This window comes from Thamnophis sirtalis, unplaced genomic scaffold, assembly GCF_051295495.1.
Source record: "Thamnophis sirtalis isolate CommonGarterSnake01/CBP01778 unplaced genomic scaffold, rThaSir2_p1.2 scaffold_2, whole genome shotgun sequence".
NCBI lineage: Eukaryota > Metazoa > Chordata > Lepidosauria > Squamata > Natricidae > Thamnophis > Thamnophis sirtalis.
In genome coordinates, this window is record NW_028261382.1 from 40,017,560 (window position 1) to 40,036,906 (window position 19,347).

Sequence of the window (19,347 nt, forward strand, 5' to 3'; positions counted from 1 at the left end):
AGAGGTGAAGTTACAAAAAGATCCACCCTCGCAGAGATCATGAAGCGCCAACGTTTGGAGAAAGGAATTCTGCTTAAACCAGAACCAACCCAATCATGGGGAGCAATTTCATTCTTGGTCAACATACACTCCAATTGGGATCGGAGCGAGGTCAGCTCTTGGGGGGGATCTGGTTGAAGGAAATAGAGCCACGGAACTGAATGGCAAATTGGAGTCAAGTGAATTGATTCCTTGAACCCAGTGGCTCCTTCGAGGCAACCGCAATGGATTTTTTCCAACTGAATAACGAATTGCTCTCAGGTTTGGGCTAATAAGGTAACAAGGGCAATGTGTGGGTCAGAGAGAAGAAGGAAACTCAGCTTGGCTTGAAAAGTTGAGATGCCCTCAAAGTTTGAAGACCTTCCCATCAGGCCAAATGCCAGCATATCCAAGTGCTTTTCCTAACATTTGGTCTAGATGTAGGAGAAGGTTGGAGACCTTCTACACTCTTTTTGTCCAACTCTTATTTTTTCAGGTTCCAATTTGACCTAATTTTGGATTTTGTGAGAATCCACAATGTCCATTTTGGTAGTCAAAATGGGAGCCCACAACCTTATCCACTAAGATGGAAAAACCTTCTAACTAGGGTTCAATATAAAACACTAACCATTAGACAAAACAACCAATTGGTACTTTCCCACAAAGGTGGACAAATGAAACCAGCTGAACCTACAGATTTCCTACAGGATGTTGGTTATTCCCATGCCTGCATGTCTACTGGGCCATGAAGAGACAGGAAATATCAGAAGATGATGTTGCTTCTAGAAGGAGAAAGAGGAGGCCGAAATCTTGCCTCTCAAAAACTTCTAAAAAGCTCTTTCCACACTTCCTTCACAGAACTTGAAAATCTAAGCTATTACAAATTTAGATCTTAAGAACAAGAGGTACCTTCAGTTGATTCTTGGGTAGATGCTCACAAACACCAAAATATGGGATGATGTTTGGTGGACCCACCAAGACAACATCCAAAACTTCTTTCCACTTAATGATCCATGATTGTCACCCCATGAATGAATGATCTGCATCTCTTAGAACAGGGCTGTTCAAAGCCCTGGTCAAGAGACAAAGCTTTAGCAATGGAGTTAATTTCTCTGTGTTTATGATCCCTCAAGATCACCACCCTTTCTGAAGATCCCTTCAGAAGATCTTCAACGTCTCACCCAACCATCGGTGTCCATCGAGCTCAGCTGCAAAATCCCTGTTTTTAGAACATCTCCACGTCCACAAAATATGGACATGGAGAACTAGACTGATGCCCAGATTTAAAAAGCGGACTTACCTTCTAATCTTCTCGAAATGAAGGAGAAGACAAGTCTGGTGCTTTGAAACTCAAACCAAAAGGACTTCGCTTATATACTCTTCTTCCAGCCTCGTGGTGATACCACACAATGCGGAAAAAAAAAAAATCCAATCCCACAGATCTTCCCGGAACTCTTCTCCACAAGTTATCATTAAAAAAATTCTGTTTAGGTGCTGCTGGCAACTTAGTCAAATTAAAAGGAACTCGTTCCGCTGACTCTGGAGGAGGCAGGAAAAAATGAGAGAAAAACAACATTTATCTACCGATCTGTTAATTTGTTTCCATGTTTATTCGGTATCAGGAGGCAAAATTCGTTTCGAAAGATGCCACAAAGGGATGCCGACGTCTGCCCACAGGGTGAGGAAAGTGGCACCCCTTCCTCAATTTTTTAAATTTTTGGATTCCAAGAAGAAGATCTGATATGCAGTCGTTGTCAACTCATCTCAAAGTTTAGGTTCTGTTTCGTTTTGGAAAGCCACAAAATTTCCCGAAATTCTACAATTTTGCTCTAAATGTGTCCTACACGTTCTTCAAACTGGACCATTTTCTTAGGAGGAAAAAAAAGAAGAAGAAGAAGGTCTTATTAAATTGGTAAGAAATGCCCATTTCATCACGAGAATCAAAAGGATTCGACCAAAAATATTCAGTTTATTTATTTAGGAGGAAAGGAACGCACGATCGCGTTAAGTCCAACACCTTGAAGCTAATTGCTATGAGCAAGATCCATTAAGATGGAAATGCATGCACATTTTTTGTGTCTCTTGATTGTTTAAGTGGTTAAGTAGCACAAGGGATGGGTTCTGTAGTTGTAGGGTGACATATTAATTAAGTGTCATTGATGACCCAACTAAATTCCCATAAAAACTCTGACAAAGAGGACTGGAATCTTGCGTTTCTCCATTTAATATTTATGATATTGAATACATTTGTGGCTTCAACCAACAGGTGTCCTGAGACATACAATTACGGGGCGCTTCCTGTCTCAGCTGGTTTTGGAAAATACGACTCACAACACGGAAGATCACAACTGTAGATTCGATCCGATTAGAAATAATGGGCACAAGGAGAGAAACGAAGACAACAGATCCTTTCTGAATACGCTAGAATCCAGGAGGCAAAATAAATATTAAAACTTTCTTCAAAGTCATTCTAGTTCAATGTCATTTTCTCTCCCCTCTCTATAATTTTCCTCCTTTACATCATCTGGACGAAATAATCCATCGCACAGATTTTTCCAGTTCTGTGTTTTCGATAGTTATTCTTTCCTTCCAAGGATTCCCATGATAAAGAGGCGTTTTTTAAATGTAATTTTATTGCACGGCGTATCTATTTTATATCTCCTTTTTCCAGATTAAATAATTAAAGGTTTTTGATGGTAGCATTTTCGGGCCTAGGAGCCATAATAACATTTTCATTTGATTGGATTAAGAGTCCCACAAAAAAAAACTGTTGTGCTGTTTGACAGAAAACAGGAGGAACTATTGTGGTGAATTTCTAATTAAAGGACAAGGGAACATTTATGAGAAGATAATATCTAATAACCGTGAATTGTTTCTGGGTGAACCTGCCAGCCGCCCCTGTTTGACTAATGGTAAAGAAAGATGGATGGGAGGTTTTTAAAGAAGCGATTGAACAATGTTTTGTCTGGAGTGGTGAGCAGGGGGGTTGGACTAGAAGACCTCCAAGGTCCCTTCCAACTCTTGTTATTCTGTATTCTGACATGGCAGCGGTCTTCCAGTACTTGAGGGGCTGCCTCAAAGAAGAGGGGGGGGGGGCAACCTATTTTCCAAAACCTCTGAAAGCAGGACAAGAAGAAGCCATGGGTGGAAACTCACAAAGGAAACAAGCAACTTGGAATTAAGGACACACTTTCTGACGTGGAGAACAATTAATCATCAGAACGATGGCAGAATTTTTGATACGCAACAAAGGTTCAGTAGGCTTTCCTGAAGCTGTGGAAAATTGGAAGGTGGGTTTGAGGGTCCCATAAGCCGAAGTTCTTGTGGATGGTTACCTTGTTTTGGGATTTTCCTGGAAGCGGTGACCACCAATCGTGCTATGGACCACCTTGGCAGCGTCTGTCCCTTGTTGTGACCCACTAGTGGCCAGCGGAGCTGGCAGCAGATTCAGACAGTGAGGAGGGTTGGGGAGGAAGATGGGCCAGTCCTGGAGTCTGGGGAAGGCTCTGACGAGGGCTCTGTGTCGGAGGCAGAGAGGGGTCCAGGGCCGTCTGACAGTTATCAGCTGCCTTCGGAGTCAGACATCACTGAGGCAGAAGAACAGCTGGAGCCTGTTCCCAGTGAGGGCATGTGCAGAGTGGCCAGCTAAAGACTTGGGAGTAAGGCCACAGGTGGATGATGAATGCCCCCCCATCCCAGAGGAAATAAAAGAGGAGCGGAAGGGGAGTGGAGTTTGCAGGAGATCATTCGTTCACTTAATTGGTTCGGGACTCTCCGAGACTCCTGGCCAAGTTCTGCAGAGATCGTCCTGGCAGCTCTCCAAGCCAGATAAGGTCTGTGACCGTAAATCCTCCCTCGAAGGACTTTGCGGGATGTGAATGAGCAGAATTCACATGGAATTAATAAAAGGGGTTTTTGTCGGGACCAGGAGTCTGCTTCATGCTCTCGGGAAGGTGAGGTCAGAATAACAATTTTGACCCCAGAAGCCAAGAAGGAGAACCTGGAGGCCATTATGGGACCCAGAATCCAAGATGAATATGTAACTGCTGAAATCGGCCTTATCAAAAGGGGCGAAAGTGAATTCCTTCCTGTCCAAACCATCTCAAGGTGCCAAGAAGCTAATTCTCTACTTTTCAAGTCAACTGAACACACCTGTGCCAACCGCCCACACTTCGTCTGCAACCCAACCTTTGAATTTTGCCAAAAGATATCTTTTCACAGGGCGGATTAAAGAAGATTACACCCTTCAACCACAAGCCAGGTGTGAAATGGATTCTGCTGAGAAGGAGCGCCTCTGAGTGACCCCTTAAATGCCCTATTCAGGAGAACCCCAACCTTTTCATACAGCCGTTCGTCCAAAATGGGGTACGGTTTCCTTCTGAATTGGACTAGAAGACCTCCAAGATCCCTTCCAACCCTGTTCTTCTGTTCTGTTCTACTTCACGAGTTTTGGAAGCCCACCTACTCTCTATCGACAATGTTTCTCAGGGTTCTGACGTAGGCTCCCCCAAAGGCAGATCCCTGGTCCTGACAAACACCCCTTTATTAAACGAATGTGAATTCCTCTCATTCGCATTCAGCCAAGGCCTGGGAAACAGCCTTTCAAAGGAGTATTTATCACCACAGACCTTATCTAGCTTGGAAAGCTGCCATGTCAATATTTTCCCAAATGAGGAGCTGTGCAAGGAAAGACTTGGGCACAGAGTCTCTGAGATTCACGGACAGATCTTCACACTCCTGAAACAAATGAATGAACGAATGAATTGTTTCCTGCAAAAAGCCCACTCCCTTTTCACTCCTCTTTTATTTCCTCTGGGAGGGGCCATTCACCGTCCACCTGTGGCTTTACTCCCAAGTCTACCCTGATTTCTGAGCTGTTCTTCTGGCAGCTCTGCGCATGCGCAAACTGGGAACAGGCTCCCTCTGTTCCTCTGCCTCACTGCTGTCTAGCTCCGAAGGCAGCTGATCACTGCCAGACGGCCTCGGCACCGTCTCTGCCTCCATCCGAGCCCTTGTCCGAGCCTTCCCCAGAGTCCCATGTTCCTCCCCAACCCTCCTCACTGTCCGACTCTGCCGCCAGCTCCATTGGCCGCTGGCGGGCCACAACGCTCGGCCACAAGACATGCCAAAGTGGGTGTGCGTGAATTTAAGAAGGGGAAAAAAAATAAGGATCAACCAAATCAACCAAATCAAGATGACGCATCTCTTTTTCAAACAATGTGTTTCCGCAGAACAATTCCAGAACAAAAGAGTTAGAGATAACACCGTGTCCTTGAATCTTGGTTTCCCGAGCGTCTTAAAAATCTCTTTATCGTCTCATTCCTCCACGCCCTTTTCTTCGTTCTGCTAAGCCATCAAATGTTCTTTCCTTAATGAACAGTTTAGTGGTTTTGACTTCTGCTTGATCCTGTTCCTGTCGCCAACGGAGCCTCGCCCAGCCCTCAACCACTTTGGGTCAGGCAGGAGACACATTTGGGGGGGGGTTATGAGGTACACGAGAACGTCCCGCATAATCGGACAATTTGTGACGCTTAAAAAAGGCAGCGTCACAATTGTTTCGCCTCTCTCTCTATCGCTCTCTCTCTTTCATTTTAAAAACAATGCTAAAAATGTTTTAGCCCGAGCGAAACTACGGAGAGAAAAGTTAGAGGAAGGGGGAAAAAAAAGTAAGGAAAGCAACTAACAAATAAAAAAAAGATAATTAAAGACGAGACAAAGGAACTTCTTTGCAGCAAATTTACAAATTTTAATTTTAAGTCCTCTGTTGTGGCTACTTCATTATTTCTCCTGCGTATAACCATCTTGCTGACATTTCACAGTTTTTTTTCCCTTCAGATGTCAAAAAACGGGAGAGGGGGAATCTCCCAACTTCACCAAATGCTTCGCTTAATTTAGCATTTAATTTAATTGGGTTAGATTTAATGTTTCATTTCATTTCATCCTGTTTATTGCTTGGTTTAATTTACTTCGGTTTCACTTAATGTTTCATTTACTTTAATCCGGTTTAGTTTAATTGAGTTTAGTTTGATCTAGTTTAGCTGAATGTAATTTAGTTTAATCCGGTTTAGTTTGTATTTGTATTTTGTATTTTATTATTTGTATGCCGCCCTTCTCCGGGAGGACTCAGGGCGGCGAACAATTCAAGGGGGAAAAAAAGGGGGGAACATAAAAGACAAAATACAAATAATAAAAGTAGACAATAGTCGCACAAGCATACATGTCGAGAGGGGAGGGAACTCATCACCCCCAGGCCTGCCGGCAAAGCCAGGTTTTGACGGCTTTTCGGAAGGCCTGGAGAGAGGTGAGGGTCCGAATCCCTGCGGGGAGTTCGTTCCAAAGGGCCGGAGCTGCCACAGAGAAGGCCCTCCCCCGGGTAATAGCCAGGTGGCATTGGCTGGTAGACGGAACCCGGAGGAGGCCTAATCTGGGGGATCTAATGGGTCTGTGGGAGGTAATTGGCAGCAGGCGGTCTCTCAAGTACCCAGATCCAATACCATGAAGGGCTTTATAAGTTACGACTAGCACCTTAAAGCGTATCCGGAGACCAATCGGTAACCAGTGTAGCTCGCGGAGGATAGGTGTAACGTGGGTGTACCGAGGTGTAGCCGCAATCGCTCGCGCGGCTGCGTTCTGGACGAGCTGAAGTCTCCAAATACTCTTCAAGGGCTGCCCCATGTAGAGCGCATTGCAGTAGTTTAATTTAGTTTAATTTAATCTAGTTTAGTTTAATTTAGTTTAGTTTAATCCGGTTTAGTTTAATTTAATTTAGTTTAGTTTAATCTAGTTTAGTTTAATTTAGTTTAGTTTAATCTGGTTTAGTTTAATTTAGTTTAGTTTAATCTAGTTTAGTTTAATTTAGTTTAGTTTAATCTAGTTTAGTTTAATTTAGTTTAGTTTAATCCGGTTTAGTTTAATTTAGTTTAGTTTAATCTAGTTTAGCTCAATGTAGTTTAGTTTAATCCAGTTTAGTTTAATTTAGTTTAAACTACTTTACTTATTTAATGTTTAGTTTAATTTAGTTTAGTTTAATTTAGTTTAGTTTAATCTAGTTTAGTTTAATTTAGTTTAGTTTAATCCGGTTTAGTTTAATTTAGTTTAGTTTAATCTAGTTTAGCTCAATGTAGTTTAGTTTAATCCGGTTTAGTTTAATTTAGTTTAAACTACTTTACTTATTTAATGTGTAGTTTAGTTTAGTTTACGTAGTTTAATTCAGTGCTTTGTTTAATTCAGTTTAGCGGAGGAGCTGTGATCTTTCTGAAATGTGATTTGAACCTCATTGCAACACGACCCAAAGAGAAAACAATTCAATGCACCCAGAGCTTTAGGATTAAGAGGGCCAAATTTTAATTTGATTTCAATCCAGTCCTATTCTAACCCGACTGTCTTGCTCGGATGCGTTCCCTCCCAAAGAGGGCGCTAATATGTCTTGTTTAAAATTGCACCTCCTCGTTCTCCTTGATTTCTATTTGCATATTGTATTTCCAAAGTAGCAATCCTTGGGAATAAATTTATTGGAGGTGATCTAAATGGGATGGACACATTTAAAGCTCGATGCCTTCTTTTGAAACATTCAGAAGTGTTTTGAGTGTTACGCTCTCCATCTCTTTGGGATGAATATATGCCAAACTTGGGAAAATCTGAACGTTTTTTTTTTTTTTTCCCATTGGGAGGAATAGATGCCAATCTGAAGGAATCTGGGAACTCCCTGATCTTGGTTGTTTTCTTGCAGATGTTTTGTTACCCAAACTGGTGAATAGTAAGAACTAGCCCTGATGATGTAACCTAGTTGGCTCACGAAACGTCTCCAAGAAAACAGCCAAGCTCTCAGAGAGCACGCAAGGACCCCTCGCGTCAACCCTGGGCTATAAAAATTCTCCTTTTAGAGAGGAAAGAAGGCAGGGAAGCAAGGAGGGCAAGAGGGAGGGAAGGAAGGAGAGAAGGAGAGTAGATAGGAAGGAGGGAAGAAAGGAGGGAACTTAAGAGAAGAGAAAGGAAGGAGGGAAGGAGGAAAGGAGGGAGGGAAGATATGAGAGAAGGAGGGGGGGAAGAAGAGAGGAAAGAGAGAGGGAAGGAAAGGTAGGATAGGAAAAGAAAGGAGGGAAGGAAGGAGGGAAGGAGAGAAGGAGGGAGGGAAGGAAGGGGAGTGGGAAAGAAGAAACAAGGGAAGGAAAGAGGGAGGGAGGGGAGAAGATATCTAACCTCTGATGTCTATAAGGATTTTGATATTATGGGAACGTCTTGAAACGCAGTCAAATGTAAAGCGAAATAGTGAATGTTGTATTGTTTTTTATCAGTTATTGGTTGTTGTGTTTTTCTTTTACTAATAAAAATATTTCAAAAAAAATTCTCCTTTATTAAACACCAATCTGCGGATATTGATCCGTCCATTGCAGTGGTGGGTTTCAAAATTTTTTGGAACCTCTTCTGTAGGTATGGCCTGCTTTCCGGGTTCACTGGTGAAACCTCCTTTAACCAGTTCGGTAGATTTGACGAACCGGTTCTACCGAACCGGTGCGAACCGGTAGGAACCCACCTCTGGTCCATTGGTATCAGAATCAGAATCATCCTGATTTTGGACTGTACAACACTGATGTACACGGAGGTGACACCTATCCTCCGCGAGCTGCACTGGCTGCCTGTTGGTCTCTGGATTCGCTTCAAGGTGCTAGTTGTCACCTACAAAGCCCTTCATGGTATTGGATCTGGGTACTTGAGAGACCGCCTGCTGCCAATTACCTCCCATAGACCCATTAGATCCCACAGACTAGGCCTCCTCTGAATTCCATCAGCCACCCAGTGTCACTGGCGACTACCCGGAGGAGGGCCTTCTCTGTGGCTGCTCCGACCCTGTGGAACGAACCCCCAGTGGAGATTCGTATCCTCACCACCCTCCAGGCCTTCTGCATAGCCCTTAAAACCTGGCTGCTCCGACAGGCCTGGGGCTAAAGACTTGCAGCCCCACTTCGAATGGTATGATTGTTGTGTTTTTTAACTGTGTGTGGTCTTTATATTTTGTACTTTGTTTGTTTTTCCCCTCCCTTGAATTGTGAGCCGCCCTGAGTCCCTTTCAGGGAAAAGGGCGGCATACAAATAAAGTAAATTCAAAATTCAATTCTCTTTGGTGCTCTTAATTTGTCTCTTCCCCAGGACATTTCTTTGACACAATAATAAGAGGTGGAAGGGGTGTTGGAGGTCTTCTAGTCCAACCCCCCCCCCCCGCTCAAGCAGGAGACCCTGTACCGTTTCAGACAATCGGCTGTCCAGTTTCTTCTCCAAAGTCTCTAGTGATGGAGGAGCATCCACAACTTCTGGAGGCAAGTTGTTCCACTGATTAATTGTTCTCATTGTCAGGAAATTTCTCCTTAATTCTAGATTGCTTCTCTCCTTCCACCCATTGCTTCTTGCCTTGCCTTCAGGTGCTTTGGCGAATGAGTTGACTTCCCTCTTCCTTGTGGCGGCCCTTCAAATAGTCTCACCTTGAATCGTCCGGATGTGTTTTTTTCAGTTGTCTTCAAATGCGTTTTTTTTTCCCCTCCCCTTTTCCTTGGGCAATTGGTGGATCAGCTGCCTTTGCAAATTGAGACACATCACGTTCCTTTGAGAATCCCCGTTTTGAGCGACCGATAAGGAGGAATGGAAAATCAAGTCTCGTAACGTTCCAGAGGACCCACTTCAAAGGGAACTCAGGTGATCAAAAACCCTCAAGACAGGGAGATCTCTGTTCAATTAAAAGAAATAAAGTATTGGAATAATTATTCACAACTAGCAATTTAAACATTAAGTAGGAATAACATCCTGAAGTCATCTAGAAACAAAATAGAAAAAAACCACCACCGTAAGTTCTTAAGGCCCTTCCTTTCTGGAATTCATTTTCTACCGACTGGTATAAAAAGAGGTCCTCAGTTGAGGCTGGTGTTTCTCCTCAACCTCGGGATTGGCACTGATTTAGGTAAGTCCAACATCTGTTGATTTTGGTCATCGCTGAATGAAGTTATGGGTTCTAGGAACCTACTGGGATGGTCCTGCGTCTTCTTTTAATCTATTTTTAGGATGGACTGTTGCATTTGAGAAGGTTGCTAACGGCGAGCTGTAAATAGCTTGCTACCGAGGAAATTCTCTTGTTGGTTTTATGGGGTAAATGCATCCTTATTGAATGATGTTTCTTGAGGGTACTGTCAGCCTCTGCTTTGCTGCTGCTTCGGCTGCCATTGAAACGGGGGAGGGAGGGCATGGTATTTGGGAGGGGTTACTAATTGTGCTGGAGGAAGATTCTGGAGTTCTGCTGCCTGTCGGACTACGCATGCGTGGGAGATTCCCGCCAGGACTAACGGCACCGACATTCCATCTTCATGATGCCTTTTGAAGTTATCTCACACCTGACACTTAAGAGAATTATGATTGGACTGCCCCTGGGATGCCAAGGGGTGGGGAATGGGTTGTTTTATATATCAATCGCTTTCGCGCCTAAATAATCAGTCTTCGCTTTGCTACGCCTCTAATCATTTATAATTAGTAAAAGTGCACTTGATTTCTACCTATGGAGTCTCGTGGTCTTCTTTCCTAATTACTCAGTGAAGAGGTGCTCACAGGTACCTTGCTGGTTCCGAAGTGGGTTTGGCATCCCACCAGTCAGAAGATGCCAGGGAAAAAGAACAAGGTGGAAGAACCAGACACAATGTCCCAGATCAATCTTCGCAGGAGAACAGGGTCCATAAACCTAACGTCTCTGTTTTGAGAAGAGTTGAAATGAATCCTGGAGTATAACAGGGAGATTCGTTCTTACCGTAGCAGAGCTGGAGATGAAAACTCTGGCTGGTTCAGATCTTTAGACGATATTTCTCATCAACTCGATGTCCTTCTGCGCTACCTTCCCTAGTGTCTGAGATCCTTTGAGGGTGTCCTAACCAGGATTGACGTTCCTTCTATTTCTTTTTCCCCACAGATTGGTCTTTCTTTTAAGAAAAAGGACGATGTCTTTTCCATACCAGCAGTGCAAACAGCCTTGTTGCCCACCCCCCGTCTGTGGAAAGGCAGGCGCCTCCCAGTGCAAGGTGTGCGTGCCGGCTTGTCCCTGCGATGCGCCCGTTTGCGCCGCCCCAAGCGTGAAAGTTGTCGGCGAGCCCTGCGTCCCCGTCTGCCCTCCCCCGTGCGCGCCGAAGTGTGCAGGGCAAGCTGTTGGCAACATCTGCATCAAACCGCAGAGCGTTTGCCCGTGTGATTGCAAGTGCCCTGACCCCAGCTGCAAATAAGGCTGTTGGGGGGAACAAAAAAAATCCCAAGACCGCCATGACGGAAAAAAGCATCCCATAATAGTTCAGTCTTGACCTCCTCCCTCGCCTTTTTGCTGACCTCTTCATGCGCTCGATTTTGGGCACCGTTGCTTCCAAGTTTCCAGATGTTCCAGCATCGCTCAATTCTCTTAAGCTTCCAGATGTTCAACCGCCCCTTAACTCTCTGAGGATTCCAGATGTTCCAGCACAGCTCAATTCTCTGAAGCTTCCGGATGTTCAACCATCCCCTTAACTCTTTGGAGATTCCAGATGTTCAACCATCCCCTTAACTCTTTGGAGATTCCAGATGTTCGAGCACCGCTCAAATTCTGCAAAGTCTCCAGACGTTCAGGCATCTCCTCGGTTCTTCGAAGTTCCCAGATGTTCAAAACTCTCAATTCTTCAAAGTTTCTAGAAGCTCCGGCATTTCCTCAGTTCTTCAACATTTCCAGATGTCTGAGCACCACCCAATTCTTTGAAGTTTCCAGATGTTCAAACACATCTCAATTCTTCGAAGTTTCCAGATGTTCAAACGTATCTCAATTCGTTGAAGTTTCCAGATGTACAAACGTATCTCAATTCTTTGACGTTTCCAGATGTTCAAATACCCCAATTCGTTGAAGTTTCCAGATGTTCAAACACATCTCAATTCTTTGAAGTTCCCAGGTGTTCAAATATCTCAATTCTTCGAAGTTTCTAGGTGCTTGGGTGTCTCTCCTTTCCTTCAACCTCTCCAGATGTTCGAGCATCCCACGAGTCTCTGATGTTTCCAGATGTTCGAGCTTCTCTCATTTCAAAGGCTGCCTCCTTTCCTTAAATTGCGTAAGTTGCTCGGATTCGCTGTTGCGTTCGGCGGGGGTCCCTTTGGCGAAGGAACCAAAAGCTATGTAAGAAAAAAATATCACCCAAAAGCAAAGTTCCCGGAGCTTGCGTTTATAATAAATAAAGATTTCATCTTGTGGCATTACGTGATCTTGGAAGAGTTGCGTTCTTTTGTGATGTATTCCCCCACCTTACAAAATGGGGCGCCGTGCAAAAATACGAATCATGAATACATTTTGGGTCGTCTAATTAAAAATGGGAAGCCGGACCCTCCCCTGCTCCTAGGTTAATGTGTTGTTGTTGTTTGTTGGGCTGGTGTCCTAAGCACTCAAGTCCTTCTGGGTGGAAAGGATTAACAGTGGTGGCCGCTAAATGGATGTTTGTAAGCCGGGGCCTACTTGTATATGTGAATTGCCTGCAAATCCCAGGGACTTTGGCAAGGTCTATGTGAAAAAAAAATTAAACTTTAGCCCCGTACAGTGGTGGGATCCCAGAAAGTCGCCCATTCAAACCCGACCCGGAGCCGACCCTGCTTAGCTTCTGAACCAATAAACAGGCCACACTGCCACCTGCTGAAGCCAGGACTTCATCATGGGGAACGAAAGGCTTGAGAAAAAAATAAAATTAAAATTGTCCACCTTCATTCTGCTGGGTTTTTAACGACTCCGATACCCATTATTATTATTATTATTGTTTTAAAAATTAATGCATTCTTCCCAGAGGGAGCAGCAAATTCACCGGATGGAAACGGGGCGTTCGCCAAAAATCACGTTGACAGATTCTCAACCAAAAATCTGAACAATGACAAATCAGGTTGTCGGTATCCACCTTCATTGTGGGATTTGTTCAAACATGCTTTAGCATTTTTAAGAAGAGGGTCAAAAGTTTGCGACTGTCCGGAATGTCAGAGAAGGGGAGAAAAAAAACCCACACATTTCCCTCTTGAAAGGCACAATTCTCTCTTCACTTTTTCCACAGCACATTTTAATTCTCCGGAGTCTTCCTGAAATACATCAAAATAAGTCCTCAGCGTAGGACCGCAAGGGAATTTATTAAGGGAGTCACGCCGAATTTGCCCCCTTTTGGCCATGGATGCTAAGCGAGTCACTGCGGTCATTAAGTGAATCACGTGGTCATTCAATGAATCCCGCTCCCCCCCCATTGACTTCGCGTGTCGTAAACCAGCTGGGAAAGTCACTAAAAGCAATCCCGTGCTATTTCCTTCCATCGAAATCCCTTATTTTTCAAGAAATCTTAGAACATCGGGAGGGACCTTGAAGGTCTTCTAGTCCATCCCCAAAATTATTTTGCTGTGAGCAGCCTTAAAAGTTGCTGTGGTTGGGGAAGCACCTTCGGTGACTGTCGAAAAATGAACCTGGGGTATTTTAATTCCAGGCAGTCCTCGCCGTACGACCACAGTGGAGGCAAAAACTGACGTTGCTAAGTGAGAAATTTGTCTTTCTTTCTTCTTCTTCTTTTTCTTTCTTTCTTTTTCTTTTATTGGACTTATATGCCACCCTTCTCCCAAAGGACTCAGGGCGGCGTATAAGAAAAGAAAGAAAGAAAGAAAGAAAGAAAGAAAGAAAGAAGAAAGGACTCACGGTGGCATATAAGAAAAGAAAGAAAGAAAGAAAGAAAGAAAGAAAGAAAGAAGAAATTTGTCAATGAAATTTTGCCCCATTTTACGACGTTCCTTGCCGCCTTTGTTCACGGAACCGCAGCGTTTTTGTTAAGTGACTCACATGGTCGTTAAGTGGATCTTGGTTTCCCCATTGTCAGAAGGTCGCAAAAGCGGATCACGTGACCCCGGGGACACGGCGACCATCATAAATGTGAATCAGCTGTCAGGCATACGGATATAAATCACATCACCCCGGGGCTGGTGCAATGGTCGTAAGTATGAAAAATGCTCACAGTCCACTTTTTTCGAGGGCCCTTGTAGATTTTGGACAATTGCTAAATGAACGGTTGTAAGTCGAGGACTTCCTGTGCAAAATAAATAAATAAATGGAACCTCCACGTACCGGGGCAGTGTACCTTACAGCCAGAGGTTCAACCCATCTGGGAGGAAGAACGTTCTCAAAGGACGACATTCCAATAAGGTTATAAATTTAGACTATTCTTAATGATGTGCCTTTCCTTTTTTTGCGGGAGCAGCGTTTTCATTTCCTTACCCCACCCAAGCTTCCTCCCTCCCGTCACTCCACCGGGCAGGCCACAACAAGCTCTACCAAAGCGGGGAAACCAGAATTGTGCTCTGTCAGACCTGCCACCGCTCAAGCCTCGGCTCCATGTGCTGAGCAAGCCATAGTTTTATTACAAGTTAAATGTACGGCGGCATTGCAAAGCCAGAACTGAGAATCGCACGCCCAGAATCCCTAAGTTAAACTTTTCCCTCCCTTAACCGCCTCCCGGCACTGACTTTCCCCCCGCATGACTGACTGGGTTCAGACAAGACGTTTTCAGAACGGTCATTTGAACCGTAGCTTGGCCTGCAGCTGCTTTCTTCTCCCAGCTTGGAGACCTTGAGGCGGCTTCTCGGGGAAACACAGCCGTTACTTCCGCTTCCCCCCAAGCATCCGCCCCCTTCCCAGTTTTCACGGTAAATTGTCACCGCGTGGTAGAGAAGCACGAGCAAGCGTAAGGGGGCAGCTGACCATGCTTGTTGTATGCTGGCTGGCATTCCCTAACCCTCCCTGCCTCCCACCAACTGACCCAATCAACACGAGAGACCCCAGGATGCTTGGAGAAAGATTTATTGACAATTGGCCTTTTGGGGACCACGGAGAGAAGCAAAGAGGTTGCACCGAGCGACAGAAGGCGGCAGAGGACAAATCCGGAATCTTGGAGCAGGCTGGAGAACGCGACGCGAAGCCGGCTGGAAATCTCGGCGTAGAATCAGACGAACCAGGAGAGTAGAGAGGCGGGCGAAAGTCGAGGATGGCAGAGAGAAGAGTGGAGACTTCCAAAGTCCCTTTTTGGTAGCTTGACGAGTGGTGTAAGCACCCTTAGCACAGGCTGGATCCTTGGTGGTCAGGTTGGCAGTGCCCGTCGTGCTGTGTGCCCTCAGTAGGATTCTTAGTGCTTGCACCTGGAGCACTGGTCCCCACTCGATCCCTTGACCTGACCTTTACTGGATCCCTTGGCCTGGCCGAAATCGGAGCCCCCGCACTGGTCCACGGGAGACCCCTTGGCCTGGCCTCCACTCGATCCCTTGACCTGGCTCACGGGCGAGCAGCCACACTGGTCCCCGGAGGATCCCTTGCCCCCACTCGATCCCTTGCCCTGGCTTACAGGCGAGCAGCCGCAGTGGTCATCGGAGGATCCCTTGCTCTGGCCTCCCATCGATCCCTTGCTCTGGCCTCCCATCGATCCCTTGCCCTGGCTGACGCCAGATTGCTGGCACTGGCCCATACCAGAGTCCTGGCACTGGCCGAGCCCTGAGGAGTGAATCTGAGTCACCCCTGATCCCTGCATCTGACTCACACCGGATGACTGAGTTTGGGTCACCCCTGAGCTCTGGCATTGGGATGGCGCCGAATCCTGGCACTGGCTGGCACCTGAGCCTCCGCACTGACCCCCGGCTGATCCCTGGCTCTGTTGTTGCATAGCTGGTCCTTGGCTCTGGCTGCAACTTGACCCTTTCCCTTGGTTGGTGGTCTGGCCCATTGGGGGGAATCCCTGAGGCTGCTTAGATTGCTGCATTGTAGATTTGTTTTTTGGAGTGGTCTGTAAGAAGAAGAAAAAAACACCCATGAAAACCCCTCCATCAATCACCAAAACCGGCCCTGGAATTATTTTATTCTCCTGGAGATTAAAACTCCAGTTGAAGGATCTCTCCATCTTCAGGAGAAGTCATGTTTCCCCTCAACCTCCTTGTTTTTCTTCTCCTTTTTCCCCTCCTTACAACTTCCTCCTTCCTCCAAAATTCAAAGGAAAGTTACGTCTGGTTCCATATCTTGGTCCACCGGCCAAAAAAAACCGACTTCCCCTCCTTCATTCGATGCCAAACAGGAGGAAGATCCGCCGCTTTGCCCACTGCCCAAGAGACAACCAGACTTACTTACCCAACACAAAGTGTGAGCTTGGTCCAGGCAGGAGGAGGAGAGGAAGGCTTGTTGGATCTGGAGCCGCGTCTGGCCTTTTTATACCCATTGAGGTCCTTCCACTTCTAACCTACCCAGGAAGTCAACGTGAGCGACTGAAGACTCATCCAGCTTCAACACCCCTCTTGTCATCACGAGATCTTCCTCAAATGGACTTGTGTGATTCTTAGCTCTTCTTCTTCAGCAATTAAACACCCTGTTTTGAAAACACATCCGATGTAATGAGGGCGTGCAACTTTCTTTCAGAGAGTGATGAGTTGGAGCGGTCACGTCAAATATGGTGGCCACCATCGGTGATTTCTCCTCGCTCAACTATTCCCTCTTTGGCCTTCTCACATATCATCAAACCAAGCCCATTTTCCCCCCAGTCGTGGTCTCCTGAGATGGTCAACATCTGTTCAGAGTGAATGCTGGGTGATTGTCAAAGTTCACATGTTGGTCAAAAGCTAGTTACCTCAAAATCCTACTGCAAGACTATCCTTCCTTGACCAGGAATTTTTTTTGGGTGGCAGGGGGTGAGTGGGGCTAAAGGATAATCTGAAAATGCTTTGCCAAAAGATCAAAAACATTTGGGAGAAGAAGAAGAAGTAGGTGGCGGCGACAAGGAGGAAGAAGAAGAAGTCAAAGAGGGAAACAATAATGACATTACTTGGATCATTGCGGTGTTTATGACCCTGGAGTTGGTGCATCTAAAGAGCATCACCATTTTATCTGGTCTTTGTCCTAGGTTATTCCTTGAAGAATAAAATAATATTCTTCCACCACAGAGGGGACCTTAAATGGAAGATTCATGGTAGGAGAACATTTCAGAACCCAACAGACCATCTTGTCTCTCTTCCAAAGTTGGCTTTAAGTTGGCTTTAACATTTGCCTCCAGTTGAGGTCAACTCAAATTAATGTAGGTAACTAAAGAATTTGCACATAGATTTAAGGCCGGGGGTGGGGGGTGGGGGGCGTATCCGGGATGCAGAATTTGCTGGACCTTCTCCTTCTGGCCTTCATCCTCCCCCCGCCCCAGCTGATGAAGTTGATGGCCATCGGCCAAGGTTGAACTTTCCCAAACCTCGTGAGGGAAGGAAGACAAACTTAGGAATGCTTCATTAGGCACATCTATCAAAGCCTAATTGAGAGAGAGAGAGAGACACATTGTCCACCCCGTGGACGGATGCTCCTTCTGATTTTCTTTTTCTGGGAAAAAAGGGAGATTTAAGAGCGGAAAGCCCTGTGATGCCACCAGGGTGGCTTTCCTTTCTGTCAACCTTGTCATCTGCCTCGCCGGATGAATTACGGCATGGGGAGATATATAAGATCTTTCCTTGGGGCACCTGATGAAAGCTTCAGCCTTCCTTCAGCATCTCCGTCTTTCATCAAGTCGCGGGTAAGTTGGTTTTATTAGTTTGGGGACATCTCCTTCTTTGGCTAATTCTCCATCCAGGGTCAACAGTTTCCATAGTCAGTTGGTTTAGGCAACGATTTTAACCAGGGTTGCCTGCCATTACATCCGTTGGGAAGCAGGTCCAACTTAAGGACCTGTTCCTCAAGATCTACTTGGGGTTATAATGTTTTTCAAGGTTGAGTGACGCCTAACGTTGAATTAATGGGATTTTGATGGATCGTTAGCTTAGATGTCAATTATGGAAAACATCAAGGCTATTTCATCTAGAAGGTGGACTTTTCTTCACCTTCGGCGGAGAAGAAATGCTCAGCTGAAGTTCCTTCAGGCTGGGGTCTCCTTCTGCGCAGGAGAGGACACTTGATTGGCCATGGTTCTCAGTTGAAGAGCTTCCCCAGCATTGCTCAGGTTCTCTTTCTCAACTCCTGGCTCAAGATTAGAAGCTTTCAGATGTAGTTCATCTGAGGTTCCTACTTAACCAGCGGCCCTTCCCAAAATCGTTCTTATTAACTCCGTTGGGTTATTTTAGATCTCATTAGCGGAGAGGTGGTGTGATTTCAAAAGGTGGACAGCTGCCCTGCTCTCTCCACACGGCTCTCTCTTTGATCTCCACTTTGGAGTCCTCCTTCTGAAGATTGAGAAAGGAATGAGTCATGGGATAACCGGGGAGAGAGAGAGAGAGAGAGAGAGAGAGAGAGAGAGAGAGAGAGGGAGGGAGGGAGGGAGGGAGGGAGGGAGGGAGAGGGAAGGGGTGGTGGTGTTAGGAAGGTAAAAAATATAATTGTACTTGTAACTGCTCTGAAGAAAATGGGAAACCACTTCTTGGTATATTTTTTTTCTACTTTTCTTTTCTCTCCTTCTTTTTCTTCCTTTTTTTGGGAGGGCAGTTTTCAACTTTTTTCCTGTTATTTCTCCCTTTCTCTCGCTTCTTTTTGGTTCTATTTAGTTTATGTTGCTTATTACTGTTGTAGTTAAATCACTCAATAATCTATCCATCTCTCCCTTCATCTATTCTCCTCTCCATCTTCCTCTCCTCTCTTCCTCTCTCCCTCTTCCTCTCCCTCTTTCCTTTTCCTCACTCTCCCTTTCCTCCCTCTCCCTCTCTCTCCCTCTTCCTTAATCCCCCTCTCCCTCTTTGTTTTCCCTTTTCCTCTCTCCCCCTTCCCCCCTCTCTCCTCTCTCTTCCTCTCTCCCTTTTCTTCTCTCTCCCTCTCCCTCCCTTTACTCTCTCTTCCTCTCTCCCCTCTTCCTCTCCCTCTTCCTCTCTCCCCTTTCCTCCCTCTCCCTTTTCCTCTCTCTCCCTTTTCCTTTCTCCCCCTCTCCCATTCCCCTTCTCCCTCTTTGTTTCCCTCCTCTCTCCCCTTTTCCTCTCTCTCTCCTCTCTCTTCCTCTCTCCCTTTTCTTCTCTCTCCCTCTCCCTCCCTTTACTCTCTCTTCCTCTCTCCCCTCTTCCTCTCCCCTCTTCCACTCTCCCTTTTCCTCCCTCTCCCCTCTTCCTCTCTCCCCTTTCCTCCCTCTCCCCTCTTCCTCTCTCCCCTTTCCTCCCTCTCCCTTTTCCTCTCTCTCCCTTTTCCTTTCTCCCCCTCTCCCATTCCCCTTCTCCCTCTTTGTTTCCCGTTTCCTCTCTCCCCCTTTTCCTCTCTCTCTCTCCTCTCTCTTCCTCCCTCCCTCTTCCTCTCCCCCTCTCCCCTTCCCCCTCTCCCTCTTTGTTTCCCCTTTCCTCTCTCTCTCCTCTCTC